The 19671-nt window shown below is 51.1% G+C and overlaps 1 long non-coding RNA gene across 1 annotated transcript; it reads left to right on the top strand.

Moving 5' to 3' along the window:
• The first annotated feature begins 9 nt into the window (after positions 1 to 9).
• Positions 10 to 18943, top strand: LOC121015182 (uncharacterized). Its single transcript, XR_005783681.1, has 3 exons — positions 10 to 203; positions 15597 to 15779; positions 18268 to 18943. It is a non-coding gene; the product is annotated as an uncharacterized LOC121015182 (long non-coding RNA).
• Positions 18944 to 19671: the final 728 nt, after the last annotated feature.

Below are 19671 nucleotides of genomic sequence, written 5' to 3'. Positions count from 1 at the left end.
CCCCCAACCCCGGCCCCGCGCGGACGCGGCCTCGATCCCGGCCCCGACACCCCCGACCCCGGCCCTGCCCGGACGTGACCCCGACCCCAGCTCCGGCCCCGGTCCGCGCCGACCCCGACCCCAGCCCTGCCCGGACGCGACACCAGCCCCGACCCCGGCCCCGCGCGGACGCGGGCCCGACCCCGACGGCCGCCTTAGCAGCAGTAAGTGCGGCAGCCCCAGGTCTGGCGCGGGCCGGGGTCAGGAGGGTCGAGCTCGGCGCGGGTAGGCATCGGGGCTGGGGTTAGGGGGTGAAACGGGGCCGGCGCGGGCCGGGACCTGGTGGGGGTTGCTGTCGGCGCACGCCGGGTCGAGTTCGGGGTCAAGGGGGGTCGGGGTCTCGGCGGGCTTCGGACGGGGCGGCGGGATCTGGACGAGGAGGCGCAGGGTGGGAGGCCCCGGCGGCTCAGCCAGCGGTCACCCCGGGCGAACAACCTCCTGGTCCTAGTGTGGAGCAGCTGGAATTTGCGCGTGCCGCCCGAGGGTCTGGGGCGGCGGGCGGACGAGAGCCGTGCACCCCCTGGGGAGGTGGACTGCTGCGGGGAAACCGGCGGTGGGTGCTCGGGCACCTGCCTAGGGGCGGCCCCTCTGCCTTCCATCCGCCTCCTCCAAAAGTGCATCTCTTCCCAGCGGGATTTGAACTCTGCTTGGGATCCAGGCATGGCATTTTTTGGCGAAACGTAAGGCTTCCGTGTCACTGTGATGTACGTGTTTGTGTTGCTGCGGAAATGCAGCAGCAAAGACTGGGCTGAACCTTGACCACTGGTGAGTGGTCTACCTTACCCCAAACGAGTTTTATTTACGTGTGGGGGTGATCGCTCACACACCTAGTGTGTGCATTTTCTCGGAAATTAAAAAAAAAAAAAAATCTATCTCCTAAGTCGTTTCCTCTGGAAAAAACACAGATTTAACTAAGCATTTTCTGTCTCTGAAATTTACCGTAATGACAAGTCATGGTAGCTTTAACCAGGCCTTGGGACACTGTCCTTTTCCACTTTGGAAAAATGGTAAAGAATGATGCCGAGGAGAAATTGGTAAAGGAATCCTGAGCTCTGTTGATCCTCAGACTGGAAGAAGGGAGAGGAAGTCTCATGCAGGGTCCTACAGAGACCTAGCTTTGTAGTTGTCATCACTTAAATATGCTTCCAGGTGGCGGTGTAATCGCAAGGTGACTCACATTGGATGTTTTTATTCTCCTGAGACAGACCCGAGTGCCAGCTAAGGATGGTAGGGCACCGTCCCTGTAGCCAGCAGAGCCTGAATTACTGGATGGTTAACACCTTCAGAGAGCCCTGTTTGTATGTTCACTTTAGACAACCTTATTATTATTAAGAGTTGTTCATAATAGTTTGTCAGGCTCCTAAGAGCATTGAGGATAGGTTCTCGGTGAAGTGTATAGCTTTCCTAAGGAAATGGTTACTTAGTGCAGATAAGGCTCACACTTCATTAACAAAGGTAAACAGGATGAAAAGACACAGAAACTGGGCTCAGTTGCTGTCTAAACTTAATACGTATATCCTAGCTTTTCTATTTTTTTTTATGTGATCCCGACTGCTCTCACTAGAATTCTGAATTTATGAAGTCTACGTGCACACACATTTTTCTCTGTGCTACAATATAGCTGGAGAACCTGGTGTCTGAACTCTGAGCGGCTTTAGAGCTGGGTTTGCAGTCCGTGTGCGGAAGAACAATCCTGGAATAGCTCTGTGTACACTCACCTTCAGTAATGCCATTATCACCTCCAGGATGAAACCCACCGTCCGTCTTGCTCTCTGCAGACTGACCGCAGGCTTTCTTTTCGACCTTATCCCTTACCACTCCCTTTATGAACCCTTCGTGACTGTCCCCTAGACGTGCTGGGCTCATTTCATCTTTTGAAGTTCTACCCTTCTGATTCCAGTTCGTCTTTCGAGATTCAGTTCATTTTGGGCCCCGTCAGGGAGGCTTTCCTGACTTCCAGCATCCTAGAGTAGCACCTATGTGGCCCTTCGGTTTTGAAGGCTGTTTGTAATGTTTTCTAATTTACTAAGACCCCTTCTTCGAGTCCACAGAGAGGAGCCTTTCTAGACCTCTGTCCCCAAGAGAATGAAAACATAGATAATATCCAAGGAAAACACTCATAGGAAGGGCAATTAGGATTTTGTGAAAGTTTTGTTTCAATGACAGATACGTATCTAGGCTTTACCAAGTAAAATATGTTTTTTCTGTAGGACATTCTCAAAAAAAGACTTAGAAAAAAAAGACAACTCAAGAAATAGGCATTGGATATTGAAATGACAACTTCCTAGTACCATCCAGGGCAGTGTCTAACCGTAAAAATTAAGAGCTACTGGATTTTTTAAAAAGCTGAGATACTATGTGTGTTTATAATAAGATATAAAAGCACATTTCCACAATTTTTTTACTTTGTAATATTTAATAATTAACATTAATTATTAATAATCATTTTTTTTAATGTTTATTTTTGAGAGAGCCTCAGTGGGGGAGGGACAGAAGAGAAGAGGGAGGAAGACACAGATACTGAAGCAGGCTCCAGGCTCTGAGCTGTCAGCACAGAGCCCGACGCGGGGCTCGAACCCACAGACCGCGAGATCATGACCTGAACTGAAGTTGGATGCTTAACCGACTGAGCCACCCAGGTGCCCCTAAGTTTTTATTATTATTATTATTTTTAATTTTTTTTTTCAACGTTTATTTATTTTTGGGACAGAGAGAGACAGAGCATGAACGGGGGAGGGGCAGAGAGAGAGGAAGACACAGAATCGGAAACAGGCTCCAGGCTCTGAGCCATCGGCCCAGAGCCCGACGCGGGGCTCGAACTCACGGACCGCGAGATCGTGACCTGGCTGAAGTCGGACGCTTAACCGATTGCGCCACCCAGGCGCCCCATTATTTTTAAGTAATCTCTGCACCCATTGGGGCTCAGACTTAGTAAGCCAGACATCAGGAGTCCCACGCTCCACCGACTGAGCCAGCCCTATCGTAGAAGTCTTTGTAAAATGAGTCAAGACTGTTATTCTGTCACGATGTGGCTTTGGTATCTCAACCTGGTACTTAGCAACATCAATATTATTCATTAAATTTTTTTAGGAAGAGGTAGTTTTCATGATCTCAGGTATCCCTGGGGAGGGTGTGTTTCTATCCCTGGCTCCTTTCCTAGCTCTTCTTCAGCGTTCTGACATTCGCAGGCTGGCCTGGGACTTGGGTGGGTGAGGGAGAGATCAGGAAAGAGCACAGTGCCTGGAGTCAGAACACTTAGCTGATCAACCTCGGGTGAGTTGTGTAACTTTGCTGCCCTGTAGTCATTCCGCCTTGTAAGTACATACAGAAAATGACCTCAGCCTACCTGTTGAGTTGTTGTGGTAGTCAAACAAGGTAACAAATATAGCAAACGTTTGGGAAAATGCTGTCAAAAGATTTCAAAATGGATTTAAAAAAATTTTATTTGTCTTCATTTATTTTTGAGAGAGACAAAGCATGAGTGGGGGAGGGGTAGAGAGAGAGAGGGAGACCCAGAATCCGAAGCAGGCTCCGGGCTCCGAGCTGTCAGCACAGAGCCGACCGGGGACTCAAACCCGCAAACCACGAGATCGTGACCTGAGCCAAAGTCAGATGCTTAACTGATGAGCCACCCATGCACCCCTCAAAATAGATCTTAAGCCCGCCATCATTTCAAAAAGGATTTGAGGCAACTAAGTGCCAAGATGTAAGATGGTTTTCCTGTTCTTACCAGTCCTGAGCCGTAGACCCTGTGGTCACTCTCCCATGTGACTGTGTTCCCGTGCCCCCGGCCCCCAGGCAGGCAGCTCCTTATCGTCGGTCCTCAGTGAGGGGGAGTTTCTGACACCTGCTCGCTAGTGAAGGCAAGCTAACCTGGCAGTCCTACCCGCTGTTCGCTCCGGTTCCGTGCTCCCCTGTTTCCTCCGCAAACATCTCCTCCTGCCGTGAGCCTGCAGGGGGTGGGCGCGTTGAGCGGCCCTGAGCGCAAAGGACCTAAGAGCAAAGACAGGCTCCTGCATGGCCACGGGAACCCTCACGCTCAAAAGCGAACAGGCAGAAGCATTCATGTCCCTCAGTCGGAAACAGGCCTTTCCCGTGCCGTTCCCGAGACCCATGGGGGTGTAAATCAGGGCGTCCCAGGAAAGTTTCCGAAGCACCCAAATCCACCCAGGAAACTAGACGCGTTCTTTTCCAACCACACAAGTGGGATAGACCGCTTGGAGCCGCCTGCATGGACTTTGGCAGCAGGTCGCGTTGAAAAACGACTTACAACACCAAGCCTTGTGTGCAAAGCTATTCCCTGAAACGCCGTGTGCAAAAGCAAAACGAATGTGGTAATAGCTGTGCTGATCTGAAAGTATCAGGATACGTACACTATTAAGGAAAAAATGCATGTAGCAAAACTGCGTAATCTGCTTTTAGGGCGCCTGGGGGGCTCCATCGGTTGAGCATCCGACTCAGGTCTTGAGATTGAGCCCTGTGACAGGCCCCGCGCCGAGCGTGAGTCTGCTTGAGATTCTCTCTCCCTCTCTCTCTGCCCCTCCCCCACGCACACTTGCAATCTCTCTCTCTCTCTCACAAAAAAAGAAAAAAAAATATGATTCTTTTAGTAAACAAGTCAACATATGTGCATACATCATTTTTCCAGTAGGATAGAAAAGCCTAACCTTTTGTTCTGTTTTTTTAATGTATTTGTTAGCAATATGCATTTATTATATTAATAATATATTTATTTACCAATAAATTAATAACACTTATTAATAAATATAATAATACCCATCAATAGATATTGCCAGCGCGGAGCCCAGTGTAGGGCTCGAACTCACAAATGGCGAGATCATAACCAAGAGTCGGACGCTTTACTGACTGAGCCACACAGGCTCCCCAAGAAAAGCCTAAACCTTTGGGTGGAAGGACTCCAGCGGTGGGAAGGCACTATTTTCTCCATCTGATCCTTCGGTGTTTGCATTTTCTAACTATGAGTATTTTTTTAAGTGTCATTTGGATTTTGCTTTCTTTTGTGTGTGTGTGTTAATGCATGTTTTTAAGGTACTCATGTGTTTTAAAATACCCTCAAAAACCGTCAAAATACTCACGACAATTTAGTCATAATGAAAACATGCCGGATAAAGCAGTGTTGTGCATATTTAACTGACATGAAATCTATACATTCTTTACGTCTCCTTTTCATCACCTGTGTCTTCTGTGTGCCCAGACTGCTAACTGAATGTACCCACCGCTTTCTCTCATTTGGTTAAATTCATCTGGGGAATAAAGGGCAAAAAGACACTCCTATGTATTAACTTTGAAAAGTAGCTAAATAATTCACGGCCCCTGGAGTCTGCATGGTAGACAGCAAGCCCTTTGGGCAGCATTCCGCATTCTCAGTGTCATATGTGCTGTTTGTTCACTTCTCTGGCATTATGATCATTAAAGAACAGTCCACGGTAAAACACAATTAATGATTGTTAACAAGAAACAAGTTCTAATTAAGAGACAATATGTTTTCAGAATGTACACACAGTGTCTAATGGCTAGACTTTTAACATTTTTTAATGTTTATGTATTGTTGAGAGAGACAGAGACAGCAGGAGCAGGGCAGGGGCAGAGAGAGAGGGAGAGAGGGAATCCTAAGCAGGCTCCATATGGCCAGCCAGCGCAGAGCCCAATGCAGGACTTGAATTCACAAAGCCGTGAGATCATGACCCGGCTGGAAACCAAGAGTCAGACACTTAATCGACTGAGCCCCCCAGGCGCCCCTAATGGCTACACTTTTAAAAATTAAAAATTTTAATGTTTTAATTCCCAGGACCTCTTCGGTTAATTATGCTTATTTTGAAATTATTCTCTCTACTAATACTAAGCGTGTAGACAGATGTGAAACATTAAAATAGCGTCAATCATTTTAGAAAGTTGTTTGAAGGAGCCCAGGGATGCCGGTCATTAACGACGAGAGAGTGCAAGCAGCTCTCAGCTCCGATTTGGGGCGAGTGGAGTGGCAGTGTCTGAGTCCAGACTGGCAGTGCACAGACTTGCAGCCTCCTTACTTAGCGCGAGTCGGGTTTGCATTGTCGCCCGAAGGAGCAGCCTTTCTGTATACGTTTCTGAAACCTAAGGCTGTCTGTCCACTTTCCTGGTAGACCTCTGACCTCTTACCTCGGAATAGCTTTCTCTCTCCCCAAATTCTTGACAAATATTGTTTGGTGACAGATGGAAATAGCTGGAAATAGATGGGTTCGTAAAGTTTAGCCACAGAGTTTCAACAACACTGTTTTATTTATTTATTTATTTATTTATTTATTGTTTATTTTTGAGAGACACGGAGAGACAGAGCATGAGCAGGGGAGGGACAGAGAGAGAGAGACACACAGAATCGGAAGCAGGCTCCAGGCTCTGAGCTGTCAGCACAGAGTCCGATACGGGACTCGAACCCATGAACCGTAAATAATAACCTGAGCCAAAGTTGGACAGTCAACCGACAGAGCCGCCCAGGCGCCCCTTAACAACACTGTTCTTTTCCTTCGGTTTCCGAGGAGCCTCCCTTCTCGTTCTCTCTGTCCATGGCTTCTGTAGTGATAGGATAACACGAGGAGCCAACACCAAGCATTGTTTTGAGTGCTCTACACAAACTGTACTATTTTAATCTCATCGGCCTTGGGAGGCGTGTACGTTACCTGCATTTCACAGGTGATAGACCAAAGCACTGGCAATTTGGGGCCACGTAGCTGGTGTTGGGGAGAGCTGGGCGCACAGGCTTCAGAGCTGTGTGCTCCCCCCCTACGCTCTTCAGAGATGCCTGGTATTAGTCAGAAAAGCATCCACTGTTGAGGTCTCTGGGGGTCAAGAGAAAAATGAAACAGTCCCATAAATTCATTTTTTAACCTTGCCCTTTTTGTGTATATGAAACCTTGGCCTCTTCCCTTTGAAGCCGTCACTGTTTCATTAGGCTGATTGATAGATAAGTGAGCCTCTCGGGGCGGGCCGTAAAAGGTGGTCCTTCCTCCAGGAGCCACCACAGGGAGAGCTCATTTCTCCGAGAAGGCCTTGTCGACATGGCCTGTTGCCCAGAAGGGGAGCAAACTAAGCTAGGTGCAACCTGGAGATTTGCTTATCGAGTCAGTGGCCTTCACTGGCAAGTGGTGAGTGAGGGCCAGAAGCAAGGACTAGACCTGGAGGGCTGCCTGGGAGACACGCTGGGTCAGGAGGCCTCAGTCACGTTATTTTTGTAACCACTTGAGTCTTTTCTCGTGAAGCGTTTGTTTCCCGACTGCGAAAGCCCACACCAGTCCAGGCTCCCAGACTTGTTTTATACAAGAATTCCTGGTTGATGACTTTACACCGAGAGGCTGGACAGCACAGGCTTACTGTCTGGGCATAAGACAGAAAGAGTTAGCTCAGGGAGGCTGTGGGAGCCTCTGTTAAGAGTCTTCTGTTCCAGGGAGGGCACCTGGGCTGCCAAGAGACCTTCCGACGACGGCATATCCCTCAGAGCGTATGGATCAATGACTACTCTTCTGTAAATATTTTCTATTTAACTGCTTCTCTGAGAGTAGACATTTCCTGTGCTGCTCAGTGTGCAGATGTGGCGTGGGCCCCTCTGTTTCAGATACCCCGCTCGATAAGGAGGGAATGGCCAAGCTGACTTCCTGCGGTCCCTGTAGCCTGAGGGTTCAGTGTTCATGGTTTCCATTGTCACTGCACGATACGATTTGATTATGTCGGGGCCGGGTGGAAGAGAGGAGTCATGGATAGCCCCAAAGCGTAACACCTTGGCTGTGCAATAGCTTTAAAAAGCTATTTTTACAAATACAATAAGCTATTGTATTAAAAAAAATACAATCTTGTTATTATACAAGGTTGTAAACGTACACAAAAGTGCAACAGTACAGGTGACCCTTGAACGACACAGCTTTCAACTGCGCAAGTCCGCTGAGATACGGATTTTCTTCGATACGCTGAGCCCAGTCCTGTGAACGTATTTTCTCTCTCTTACGATTTTCTTAACGCTTTCTTTTCTCCAGCTTACTTTTTTGTAAGAATACAGTATATAATGCATATAAAAATGTGTTAATTGCCTATTGACATTATTGGCAAGGCTTCCAGTCAATGGTAGGCTATTAACAGCTAAGTTTTCAGGGAGTCAGAAGTTACATGTGGATTTTTGGCTGCGGAGGGGAGTCAGTGCTCCTGCCCTCCACGTTCAGGGGCCACCTGTGCAGCAATCCCCAGGTGCTTACTGTCCAGCAATACTGGCCAGTAACTCATCTATTCTTGTTTTACTGTCCTCCCTCGTCGGTTATTACTGAAGCATATCTAAGGTATTATTTTATTTATAATGTACATATTTATACTTCAGTAGGTAGCTCTAAACAATAAGAACTCTCCTTTTTCTTTAAATGTTCATTGATTTTGAGAGAGCGAGTTCATACTTACGTGTACACGAGCGGGAGTGGGGGGCCCAAGGGAGAGGGAGGGAGAGAGAGAGAGAGAGAGAGAGAGAGAGAGAGAGAGAAAATCCCAAGCAGGCTCCGCACTGTCAGCACAGAGCCCGACGCAGGGCTCAGTCCCACGAACCACGAGATCATGACCTGAGCCGAAATCAAGAGCTGGACGCTGAACCGACTGCACCCCACCCGCCCCAGGCGCCCCAAGACCTCGCTGCAACACCATCATGTCACCCAAACACCGGAACAACGTCTTCATTATCATCAAATATGCAGTTGATGGCCGAATTCTCACAAACACTTTCTCAACAGTTGCCTTGTGTGAAACAAGATCCAGTCAGGTCTCCACATTAAATTTGCTTGATAGATTTCTCAAGTCTCTTGCTTTTTTAGGAAACGTGTTTATGAAAGCGTCCTAAATAGAGAAGAGCACATAAATCCTTAAGTGTGCAGCTCACTGGACTCTTTCCTGGGAGGCCCCTACCCCTGCCACAAAAGCAAACATTGCCCGACCTGAGCAGCGTCTTACCGTCGTTTTAATTTGCATTTTTCTGATGACTAATCAGGTTGAGCCCTTTTAAAATAGTTGTTTTTTTTTGGGGGGGGGGGGTGTGCCATGGGATATTCTCTTTTATGAAGCGCCTTTTCAAGTCTTCTGCGTCTCCCTTCTTTTAACATTGTGTTTCCTCTTTCTCATTGATCTGTGGAATTCTTTATGGATTGTGAGTGTGAGTGTTTTGTTGGACCCACGTCCTGCAAATTCCTTCTCCCGCTGTGTGGTTTGCTTTCAGTCTCTTAATGGTGTCTCGACGAGCAGAAGTTCTTAATGAAATCCGATTCATCAGTTGCTCCCTTTATGGTTCATGCTTGTGTCCTACTTCGGAAGTCATTCCCCGTCCTCAAGGGCACAGAGATACTCTTCTCAGATAGACTCTGCAAGCTTCAGAGGTATCCTTTACCTGCCCTGGATACGTCCACACTCCTCGACTTTTTGTTTTAAAGTTCATTTACTTATGTAACCTCTCCGCCCAACGTGGGGCTCGAACTCGTGACCCTGAGACCAACAGTCACACTCTCTCACATCTGAGCCAGCCAGACGCCCCTAGAGTTTAGCTTTGTGACTGGTGTGAGGTAGGATCAAGGCTCATTTGTTTTTCCGTGTTTACATCCGGAGGGTCCAAAGACCATGCCTTCCTCTCTGCCCCGCAGTGTGGTGTCGTCACCCTGAATTAGACTGGCACACGTGTGCGTCTGTTTCTAAACCCTCTTGGTTCTCTTGGTCGGTTCACGTATCTTTGCGCCTTTGCTGGCCAAAGTTTGTGCTAATACTGTACTGACTTAACTGCTGTAATCGTATGATAAGTCTTGCCATCTGACAGAGTAAATCTTTCAACTGTGTTTTTCTTCTTCAAGATTTCCTTGGTTCTCTTGGTCCTGTGCATTTCATAGGAAAAAAAAAAAAAATGGAGTCATCCTGTCAGTTTCCACCAAAAATCGCCAAGATTTTGACTGGAATCGAATGCGATCCGTAGATCAATTTGGGAAAAGCGAATATGTTCACGGCATTGAGCCTTTGTGCCCAGGAACACGGCATGCTGTCCCATTTATATAGGTTTTCTTTCGTTTTTCTTGGTAATGTCTCTGGATTCCCTGGGCAGGTTTTGCACCTCTTTTATCAGTAAGATTGATTCCTGTGTGCGCCAGACGGGTGTTTTTGATGTTAATGTGAATGGGTATCATGTTTAAAATTTCATTTTCCTCTCCCTGTCCTGATGTTAAGATTGCGGACAGGTAGCTCATCGTCCAAGATAAGTTAAAAGTCCATATCAGAACTGTTGTTTTAGTCTCGAACTTAGCATGTTTTTACAGCTTATACTCGTTTTCCACTTACACATAATGTAACAATGCAACTCGGCTTTCATTCTTCCAAAGGACCGGACTCAACCCTCCCTTTGGAAGACTCCAGAAATCTATTTAGGTGAGGAGCGAGGGATTCTCCTGGGAAGAGCCCATCTTAAGGGAGCAGGAGCCAGGCTGGCCCCACTTGACCCTGTAACAAAGCCCCTCCCCGAGGGAGGGAGACCGTGTGTGTCTGTCACTCACTTGTCTCCTGGCCCGGAAGACTCTGACTGCGGTGAGTCCTGGGAGGACGGCGTGAGAAGGGAGGGCTGTGGGGATAAACCGTCAAGAACATTCTAATGATAATTTCAGAAAACAGTGGACGCCATCTCTCCTGCTCTGTCGGCCCCGTTGGTAGCATGTTGCAAAAGGAGGGCACTGCCCCTGAGCTGGCAGCAGGATGCCCGCAGCTTGGGCTCCCTGTCTTAGGACTTAGCGAGGCTTCCCCAGGGCTGGGAGGGGCGGCCGTGGGAACGACAGCGAACATTTGCTGGGCCCTCACCGTGCGCTTCGTTCATTTAATCACCGCATTATTTTACCGCATTATTTTCGAGACGGAGGCACAGAGAGGCTAGGCAACTTGCCCGGGTCATACAGCTCCCACATGGCAAAGCCAGGATTCAACCAAGCAGCCAGGTACCAGAGCCCACGCTTTCCGAATTGCGCATTTGTTCTCGTGGTGGGGGGGGTGGGGGGGGGGGGGGGCGGGCGGGGCAGGGGGGCAGGACAGAAGGAATAAAGTGGGGTCCTTGCAGAGCACTGGGCCAGCCGGCCAGCTGTACCCGCTCTTCGGCCCCTGTGAGGTATCCCTTGAGGCCTGTGAGAACTGTCTCGGGGAGGGGGCTGCTCTGGAGGATTCTGGGGCCTGAGTTAGCCAGGAGGGCAGGAGAGGGCAGCAGGTGAGGCAGTCGTGGTTTGCTGCTTCGATTCGCAGCCGTGAGAGACAGGGCAAGGTTTGTTCTTTAATTCTGTCCCCTTAAAACTTCCTCGGAGTGAGTGGAACCATGGCTTCTGGTCTGTTCTTTCTCGGAGGTGACAGGCGCGTCTATATTTAGACCAGTAGTCATGCTTCTGTGGCGGTGGCCCAGCGTGTGCCTCCAAGAACGGCCGCGCTGAAATCCTAACATGCGGATCTTCACGAGCAGATAAATCACCCGTGTCGTGGGCTGGATGTGCACCCATCAGAGGGACCTGTCACCGACGGTGGCTCGAGGGCCGAAGATAACTGGCTGGGCAGGCGGCCCTGAGGCGGCCTCACATGAGCCGGCCACTCTGGCCTGGCCGCCTCTCGACCCCCACGCGCGAGGCCACACAGACCACAGCCCCGTCCTGTCCGTCACCTCCCGCACGTTGAGTGTCACTGAGTCCCGCTGATTCCACCCTTTTAACAGCTTCCAGTCTGTGACCACTCCTCCTCCTCTGTTGCTGCTTAGGGCTGACATCCGGGCGTTTTCAGGCCCAGAGGGGACAGTGACCCACGTGCTCTGCTCTGTTCTCTTCTCGTGGCCTTCACTGCCACCCAAACTATCTTTGTAAGTCAAAACCCATCATGTCACCTCCCTACTTAAAAATACCTCTAGGCTCCCGCCTCTCGGAGGATTGAAATCCAGCGCACGGGGACTGGTGCGCGAGGCTCTCTTGAGACCTGGCACGTGCCCCCCCCTCCAGGCTGCACTGGCCTGTGCCCCCACCCCATCCAGGCCTCGCACCGCTCACTGCTTCACGCGGGGCTCCTCTGGAACCTGCGCTCTGTTCCCAGACGTGCTGCTTGGCCGTGATGCTCCCCGACAAGGTGCCTTCCCCGTCACCCCTCTGTCTCCTTTGCCCCTTTGGCCACCTCTGACCTTTCCTGACACTGTCCTCACGTTCCCATCGAGCAGACAGCTGCACACACTTCCATGAGCTTCTCTTGCACCACACTGGTTTGGGTAAACGTCCGTCTTCCCTGGCGGACTCTGGAGTCCTCGTCGCCTTATTCCCAGCGCGCCGGCGACCCTTCGCAGGGATGGCCTCCTCTGCCCTCCTCCCTCATCCAACTGTCCGTCCGCTCGTTCAGCTGGCGCTCGTCCAGCGCTGGCCGTGTGCAAGGCCCTGTTGTAGCGGCTCGAAACAGTCCGTGAACAAGACACAGAATGCCCACGTCCATGGAGCTTGCATGCTAGTGAGAGAAGACAGGCAAGAAAGAAACACACAGGAAGTAAATGAGGGGGTGTGAAGTGCCAGGCAGGGAATCCGGGTAGGGTCACGTGACAGAATGCGGGGTGGGGGGATGCTTGGAGTTGGAGGGCCGGGGAGGGCCCCTCTGAGGGGCTCCCCGGAGGCCGAGACCTCTGTGAGCCACCTTCGTGAAGATCAGGGTTGGGAGCATTCCAGGCCCAGGCAACAGATAACACAAAGCCTCGGGGTGACGACAAGGTGACTTAGAATGAGCCCTGGTTACCTGAAGCCAGGCCGGTCATAGGGTGCGGGAAGAAAATGCCTCTGAGAGATAGAAGTGGAGAGAGAGAGAGAGAGAGAGAGAGAGCGAGCGCCGGGGGGCGGGGAGCGGGTAAAGCTGGTTTTGGAGTCAAAGGTGGCTCATTCTTTGGAGCAGGAGCAAGCTGGACACCGACCAGCAGTGGCCGAACGGCGTTCACAGCTGACACAGGAGCGCTAGGTGCCGAGTCTCCCCCGCCCGACCCCACGTCCCCCGCGTCATGAGGGCCTGTGGGTAGGAGCTGCTCACTGAGAACTCGCTTGGCTTTCTACTCTTCTTGGAGCCTTTGTTTCGCCCGAGGCACACGGTTCATACCACCACAGGAATGTGAAATGCTGCTGTTGTTAACCTGTGCGGCAGGAGGCCCTGAGCTCACCCCTGTCACTGTCCTGCAGCCTCGTGTGTTCTAACCCCCTTCCCCTGCACGCAGTGTGCGCGATCCCATGTGTGCCCGCTCATGCACGTGCGGGGCCGTGGCCGAGGGTTATGTAACGAGAGCCTCTCTGAGCACACTTGGCCCCTGCGGACGGCCCCGGTGTGGCAACCACAGGCCTCACCACAGGTAGGCTGAGCGTGAACTTGAAAAGCAGGAGTCGCGGCTCCAAACAGCCCGTCGGCCCGCTTTGTTTTCTGACTCAGAATGTTCCCTTGAGACACTGGGTTTAGGTTCAAAAAAGACCCACGCTCGTTCCGTCCCCCCGAGAGGTGCTCCCCACCGCAGTCGCGATCTGGAGATCGCAGGCCGTCCTCCCCTGCGGGTGGGTGGCTCTCTTACCCGAAAGAGTGTTCACATCCCTGTGTCTGATTAACCAAGCAGCCTGGCCACGCCAAGGCCACGTCTACACAGTGTGATAGACCCTGCTACAGCACAGTGATCTATTTTGGGGGTTTTTCTCCTATTAATTATGTTCCCCGTTGTTCTTGTGGGAAGTGACCATCTAGAAAATGTATTGAACTCTGCAGTGTGGTCATTTAGTATTGAAAGGAATCTGGGCCTCTAAACTTTTCAGACAAGGTGACCGTGACTGACATGTGTGATGGCCAGGTATCTTGCCCAGGTGTCCTGGCGAGGCCTGATAGTCATACATTCCTGACTTTGAGGGCAGTTCTGTTCCCAGTGACTTCCTTTAGTCATCGAAGGTGGGGCTGGCAAAGTGGTGACCTGAGATTGTTCTTTTTTTTTTTTTTTTTAAGTTTCTGTATTTTGAGAGAGAGAGAGAGGGGAAGAGCCAGCACAAGTGGGGGAGGGGCAGAGAGAGAGAGAGAGAGAGAGAGAGAATCCCAAGCTGTCAGCACAGAGCCCAACATGGGGCTCGAACTCATGAACCATGAGGTCATGACCTGAGCCAAAACCAAGAGTTGGACGCTGAACTGGCTGAGCCACCCAGGCACCCCCTGTTTTTTTTTTTTTTTTTAAAGCTAATAGTCCTTATTTATTTATTTATTTATTTATTTATTTATTTATTTTTAAACACACTTTTTTAATGTTTATTTATTTATTTATTTATTTATTTATTAAAAAAAATTTTTTTTTTCAATGTTTATTTATTTTTGGGACAGAGAAAGACAGAGCATGAACGGGGCAGGGGCAGAGAGAGAGGGAGACACAGAATCGGAAACAGGCTCCAGGCTCCGAGCCATCAGCCCAGAACCTGATGCGGGGCTCGAACTCACGGACCGCGAGATCGTGACCTGGCTGCAGTCGGACGCTCAACTGACTGCGCCACCCAGGCGCCCCAATGTTTATTTATTTTTGAGAGAGAGAGAGACAGAGCTCAAGCAGGGGAGGGACAGAGAGAGACAGAACATGAACACTACATTATTCAGAGAAATAAATTGCAAGTAAGCACCTCCCAAAACACACCACCCTCACGGCTTCCTGAACAAAAGTCGCCGTGCTTTACGTATCCAGGACACAAACGGCTCCTTGGACGGGCTCATTTCTACTTGTGAACTTTTCTCTGGTCTCTACTTCTAGCTTCCTTCAACCCCACCAACTAAGATTTCTTCTGTGAAGCCAGGAGGCTCCATACAGGTTATAAATAATTTGCTATATTTTGCTGAGCATAATTGAAATGTCATGAGCCATCTAGAGAGCAGGGGAACCAGTTCTCGCTTGCTTCTATTGGCTTAGTCTGTTTACTCCTCTGGTGCCTGTCACGGAAGCTTGGGCTGGGAGACCTGGTGAGGAATGTTTCCTCCTCCGGGGTTTCGACGGGCCCAGCTCTTTGTCATGGCCTCAGAAGCTGCGTGGCTACGGGTAAGGAAGGCTCCCCTTCTGGAGGGATAATTATGGTCCGTGACCTCTGAGCTTTTAGCTTGACCTTACCCTGCACCCAAACTCTGCGCCCAAACTCAGGTGTGACTCAGGAAGTCATCTGTTTTTGTGCGTTCACATTGATGATTTCCTTCCCCCTTTTATGGAAGGGGATCAGCCTCGGGTACCGGTGAGGAGATGAGATTCTGAATCAGGCCTTTTGCCTGGCCGGGTGCAGGGCTTGGAGGAGTGTCTGTGCAGGGAGGTTTAAGTGGAGGGAGGAGTCATGGTCATTAGGGTACCATATGCCTGGAAAACCAAGCACGGCCGCCCACCTCCTCTCTGACTCACCCTCCCAAAACGTGATTAAACTGGAGGGGCGTGTGGCAAGCAGGTATTTGATTCAGCGAAGTGGGCGGGGCCTAAATTCCATCCTTTCCCACCCTCGACACCCCATGGTTTGTTTGTTTTTTTTCTTCAGAGACCTAGAAGCTTGGGGATCTCGTGAGACACTGACCTGTGGCGTCAGTCTGGGCCTTAGTGTAACCCTGTCACATGAGTGGCCTCATGAAGGAGACTAGACTATTCACGGGCTTGGGAGGCTCGTTGACTTACCAGGAATCCAGTGGGTCCAGGATGATCCAGGAGGGGAGGCTTCCTTGAGGTAGGCAAACCCAGAGCAAATTAGGGTGGTGCTTGACGGCCCCTTCCCTTGGCTCTGTCTGTCCCTCCTCAGGGACAGTGTTCCCTCTGAAATGGTCACGGGAGTAGTCTGGTTAGCATTATGAGAGATTTTTTCAATTCCGTACCTCTGATACCATGTGTAATAGGAGAATGGAGAACAAAACACCTCCACGGCCAGACCAGTGTTGGCCACATCAAAGCAACGATTATTGTACCAGTCGTGGTACATTAACGTGGATCCCACTCTAAACGTTGCACTGTCCTTTCTTATTTTTAAATGAATCATTTGGCTTGAACATGACGCTTGAGACATCGAGCATAAAATTCATGGTCGCATTTGAATATGAACACTACCTATGTTTTAACGATAATTGCCGCTTTTATTACGTGTATGGCAACAGGTGTATTATTTTAAATTACACACATGACATGTAAGGTGTAGAGTGACTTAAATAGTTACTGTTGCTTCACGTGGCCTGTGTGGGACGGACCAGTTTAGACGATGAGGCCATTCCAATCACAGAAAAAGGTCACCTTCATCTGCCTGTCAGAATGCGTGGAGATCACGAATCTGGAGTCATATTTAGACGTCAGTGATGTGGTACAGGGAGTGTCGAGCTCTCCCCTTACCCCCACCCCCTCCCACAAGCTTGGCATCCTTATAGGTGGTAAAGTTTCACCCGTGAGAAGCCCCAGTGTGCAGTGGGTCTGGACCCGAGGCCAGAAGTGGGGTGTGGTCCAGGGACCTCTTCCTTTTGGACACTCTACAGCACATCTGTAGAGTGCCTGGAGCCACGGTCGTCGTGCCTCCCACCCCCACCCCAGCCTCCTTGTTGTAATGGGCTGGCTCTGGTCACCCCGGAATCGCCCTGGGCGCTGCCCGTGAGCTGAGCCCCCCCAAGCCTGCTGGACGGGGCCAGGCCCGGCTGGACGCGACTCTGCGTGCAGAACTTTACCTGTGCAGGAGGGGTGGCCGAGCCCGCCTCTGTGTGCCCCGCGGTGCTCACCTCCCCACTGGCCTCTGGCTGGGGAAGGGAGACGGCCCAGGCCATCCTCACGCTTCCCCAGAGAACCCGGCCGCGCTCGCATGGCTTCTCCAAGGATCAGAGGCTACCCAGTGAAGGGGACTCTGTGGCCTGAGAATTTAAGGGGTTTGCAGCTCCCCTTACTCCCCCCACCCAACGCCGTAGTAGACAAAATTCGCACCAAAGGGCCCAGCACTGCCAGGGGGGTCTCGCCACCCTTCCTGGCGCTCCCCGGCCCCGGGCTCTGGGAGCATTGTTGGTGGCTCTGACACCTGGTGGCCATCCCAGGAACTGCTCCCGGGGAAGGGCCCACCCTCCTCCCCCACCTGCCCAACCCTGGCCCTTGCTGGTAATTTTAATGTAGGATGTACTTTATAAGTGAGTTATTGTTAATGAAATTGTTTATAAGTTACATTCTTGCAAATACATTCAACAGAAGGTATCTGGACAGAATATGTATGTACTGAGGCACCAGCCCCGTATAGGGCCTGCCGGCAGGTGTTGTGGGGGGGGGGGGGAAGAGAGGCTTTTTTAATCTTATAGCTTTAGTTCCCTCTGAGTTCTGTTGTGCACAGAAGGGGTGAATTACTTGACATTGTAGCTGAAGTACCGGCTAAGGCAGGACGTCCAGAAGCGCAGGATGTTCCCTCCGGGGCTCCTGCCCCCCTTGTTCCGCATTCAGGCACCTTTAGTCCCTTCATGCGTTTTGAGGGAGCACCGTGCACCTGGCACTCACTCACCGGCCCGCTGCTGAGGGGAGGCTGGTCCTGGAGCTTGTGGTAGCTCCTCGGGGCACAGGAGGGAAGGCAGCAGCCCCTGCCAGGCTGCCCTCCTCCGAGGGGCTCCAGGTGGAGAGCCAAGCCCGCGCTCAGGTCCCTGCCGCCTCGCAGGTGTGAGGCCCCAGGAGCACCTTTCACCGGGCGAGCGAGGCAGATTCTCCCAGGTTCCAACTCGGAGCAGGGCTCGGGTGGGGGTGGCCTGCCTCCGGCAGGAGAGCCGGGTCTGATGAAAGCGGCCACCTTCTCTGTGCTTCTCGCTGTCCGATACCCGTGTTTCCTGCCCCCGCTTGACCGTGCCCTTCACTCAGCTCACCGTGAACCTGTCACCTGTCTCTCCGCTTTGCATTCTCATGCCCCTCTTCCCTCTTACCCCCCCCCCCCCCCCCCCGCCGTCAGCCTCGGTAAACAGAAGATATTTCTGGGGCGCCTGGGTGGTTTAGTCGGCTGAACGTCCGACTTTGGCTCCGGTCGTGATCTCGCTGTTCGTGAGTTCAAGAACCCTGGGCAGCTAAGCAGCCTTGGGGAACGTGCAAGATGTTCAGAGTCCCTGGTGCCGAGTTCGGTCCTCGTGGGGAGAGGTCCCTGGAGGGTGGGACCTAAACACAGCAGTGAACTCCTCTGCAGCCGTTGGTCTTTAAGAAAGGTCGTTGGTCTTTAAACCCAGGTGTTTCAGCTCCGGACATCAGCCCTTTTGTGCCCTCGAGGGTCAGGACAGCACGCGTGTTATCCCGGGATCGGTTCCTGCATCCACTGTCTTTCTGGCTCCAAACAGCCGGGCGCCTGACCTGCCGGCCATCGCCCTCTCCCTGCTCGGGGCAGCTCCGTCCTTACCTCCCGGAACAGTCAGAGCACCTCCCTTTGCCCTTTCCCCTTCCCGCGGCTGCTGACCACATTCCAGGTCTGTAGCAGCCACCATGTCAGCCCGAGGACGGGGGCCACACGCCAAGGACCACGGCAGAAGGCTGACCCTGGATGACCTCACGGACCTGCCAACACAGCCCGCGACTATGAACTTCTGGTCTCCAGGAAGTGAAGGTCAAGCTCGTGTGTCCGTGTTACCCGAAGCCAGACTTACAGATGGGGGCCCTCAGTGGCACCCACCCGTTTTCCTGTTCTCACCCAGACCACAGCACGGGGCCACTGCTCTCATAAAAAACAGAAATCACACAACTCGGATCTCTGGTAGGACTCTGTGCGCACAGCAAAATGGATCTGTTGGTGCCGTCGTTCTTGGAATTACTGAATTTTGAGTGTTGTTGCCGAGGAGGTGGGGTGGGTGGGGTGGAGCTGGGCTTCCATAAATGCACAGAAGGATCTTTGTTTAAATGTTCAATTTATTTTTGAGAGGGCATGCACGGGGGAAAGGCAGAGAGAGAGGGAGACACAGAATCCGAAGCAGGCTCCAGGCTCTGGGCTGTCTGCACAGAGCCCGACGTGGGGCTTGAACTCACGAACAACAAGATCATGACCTGAGCTGAAGTCGGATGTTTCACCGACTGAGCCACCCAGGGGCCCCCATCACTGTACGTTTTAAACAAAAGATGTGTACTACAGACTTACCTCTGAGTCATTATACGTTTTGGAGAGTAGACGTTTTCATAACCAGTACGACTCTTACCCCTTTCCTTCCGTGGGGAGATCATCATGCCAGTGTTCCATGGAACAATGTCCGCACAGAAGGGGCTCCTGCTGTCCTGGTCCCATGTCCAACTCGAGACCACAAGTAAAAGAGATGCCACGAATTCACGTATATGTCTGTTTTTGGCCGTATACTTTTCCTTGCACGTATGTGCCTTCCAGAATAACCATATAAATCATTTCTTCTTTCGGTTTTCATAGTTTTTAATTTTTAAAACATTTCTCAAGATGTTAGTGAACATACCATAAAATTCACCCACTTACGTGTACAGTTCAGTGGTTTCTAGTACATTCACGGAGCTGTGCACCAGCACTGCTCTCTTTTTTTTTTTATTTTTTTATTTTTTATTTTTATTTTTGGGACAGAGAAGGACAGAGCATGAACGGGGGAGGGGCAGAGAGAGAGGGAGACACAGAATCGGAAACAGGC

Source organism: Herpailurus yagouaroundi, unplaced genomic scaffold (assembly GCF_014898765.1).
Source record: "Herpailurus yagouaroundi ecotype Mexico unplaced genomic scaffold, PumYag 205, whole genome shotgun sequence".
In the NCBI taxonomy this organism is placed as follows: Eukaryota; Metazoa; Chordata; class Mammalia; order Carnivora; family Felidae; genus Herpailurus; species Herpailurus yagouaroundi.
Note: the sequence above shows the minus strand (reverse complement) of the source record. Positions and strands in the feature narration are given on the sequence as shown.